The sequence below is a fragment of the Halichoerus grypus genome, chromosome 8 (genome assembly GCF_964656455.1).
Source record: "Halichoerus grypus chromosome 8, mHalGry1.hap1.1, whole genome shotgun sequence".
Taxonomy (NCBI): domain Eukaryota; kingdom Metazoa; phylum Chordata; class Mammalia; order Carnivora; family Phocidae; genus Halichoerus; species Halichoerus grypus.
The window spans coordinates 151,735,707-151,737,459 of NC_135719.1; the positions used below are offsets into that span (position 1 = coordinate 151,735,707).

The 1,753-nt window shown below is 50.0% G+C and overlaps 1 pseudogene across 1 annotated transcript; it reads right to left on the reverse strand.

The window, feature by feature from the left end:
- Positions 1-796: 796 nt before the first annotated feature.
- LOC144378906 (immunoglobulin heavy variable 3-23 pseudogene) lies at positions 797-1,411 on the reverse strand (annotated as a pseudogene). Its single transcript, XR_013440863.1, has 2 exons — positions 1,262-1,411; positions 797-1,158 (listed from the first exon to the last, which is right to left on the reverse strand). The product of XR_013440863.1 is annotated as an immunoglobulin heavy variable 3-23 pseudogene (transcript).
- Between the last annotated feature and the right edge of the window lie 342 nt (positions 1,412-1,753).

A 1,753-nucleotide genomic window follows, 5' to 3' on the forward strand; every position in this document is an offset into this window, starting at 1 on the left:
CTAACAAGAACACACCAGTTCTGCCTCCTTTGATGCAGGTGGGAGACTGACTCCACACAAGCCCCTCCCATGAGCAGGACCCCATCCCCACCACTGATCCACAGCACACACCCTGAGCCAGTGTCCTTCCTTGGCTCCATCCAAGCAGTTATGACTTGAGGAGAGGCCTGCCCTGCTCTCAACAGACAAGATGGTGAAGGGGATGAAAGTTTTATGTTCTCATGTGTGTGTGTGTGTGTGTGTGTGTGTGTGTATGATCAACAGACTCTACATCCACACCATGTCCTGGTGGGGTTCCCTCTGTTCCCCACGCTGCCACTGACATTGTGAACATTGTTCGAGAGAGTGAGCCCCACCAGGGATCTTTCTTCTCTGGCTTTGGATTGTTGACGCCACTGTAGCCCCATATCCAGAGGGCACTTCTTGCACGCTTGCACACTGAGCTGGATTCTCCTATGATACACAGCTGAGTGCAGCTGGGACTCTTGAAAGTATTCAGGGGATTTGCATGGAGATATTTGTAATTCATTCATATTTAGGTCCAGGAAGAAGCAAGTGCAAGAGACACTGACATTTGCACTTGCTGGTATAGCAGTTCTTCAGATTTTTATTTATGTCAGAGAATGAATAGGTAGCACAGAACTATGTGTGCAGAGAGGCTCCCTGGGGGAAACAGCTATAATTAGTGAGGAAGACCCAGATCCTGAGAGGATACCTGCCATATCCTCCAAATGCACCTGCTCCTGGGGCTAAAGGACAGATATGGGGAGTAGTGTGCTCCCCCTGGTGGTCCAGATCATCTCCTATAGTGAGGTTTGTGTCTGGGCTCACACTGACTTCCCCTCACTGTGTCTGTTGCACAGTAATACACGGCCGTGTCCTCGTCTCTCAGGCTGTTCATCTGCAGATACAGCGTGTTCTTGCCGTTGTCTCTGGAGATGGTGAATCGGCCCTTCACAGAGTCCGCGTAGTATGTGCTACCACCACTACTGCTAATGTATGCGACCCACTGCAGCCCCTTCCCTGGAGCCTGGCGGACCCAGTACATGTAGTAGCTGCTGAAGGTGAATCCAGAGGCTGCACAGGAGAGTCTCAGGGACCCGCCAGGCTTCACCAGGTCTCCCCCAGACTCCACCAGCTGCACCTCACACTGGACACCTGCAGACACAAGACATCCTGGTCAGGAAACTGTCACACAACCACTCTTTCTCTCACTCACATACTCTCGTACACTCAATGTTTCTTGTTCACCATAAATTACCTTTTAAAAGAGCAACAAGGAAAACCCAGCCAAGTACAAACTCCATGGTGAGTTGTCTGTGTTCTGTCCTGCTCACTGAGTGGGAACACCTGGGGATCCCGGGGCTGGGGCTCCTCTCCCAGCTGCAAGGGTTGGGGCTCAGCTGGTTTAATCAGCAGAGGGAGGGCCCTATTTGCATGTCCTCTGAATATATACTCAACTTGGGATCTGTGCTGACAGAGAGGGCAGTGTCCAGAGCAGGTGTGACTGCCGTTGATGTGGTGCTATTGATCCCTTTTGAAAAAAATATCATTTACTACTTGAAAACTTTCCGATGTATATTCTTGGCCTCCATGTACTACTTTGTTTTTACATGTCAACATCAATCTTGGGGTTTAGGTGTCATGTTCCCCCTTAAGTGATGTGAACCTACACCTACAATTGTGGAAGGTTTGTGAGTTGTCCAAGAGCATTTATGGGGTGAGAGTGAGCCCCAGGATATAAGTCGGTGCT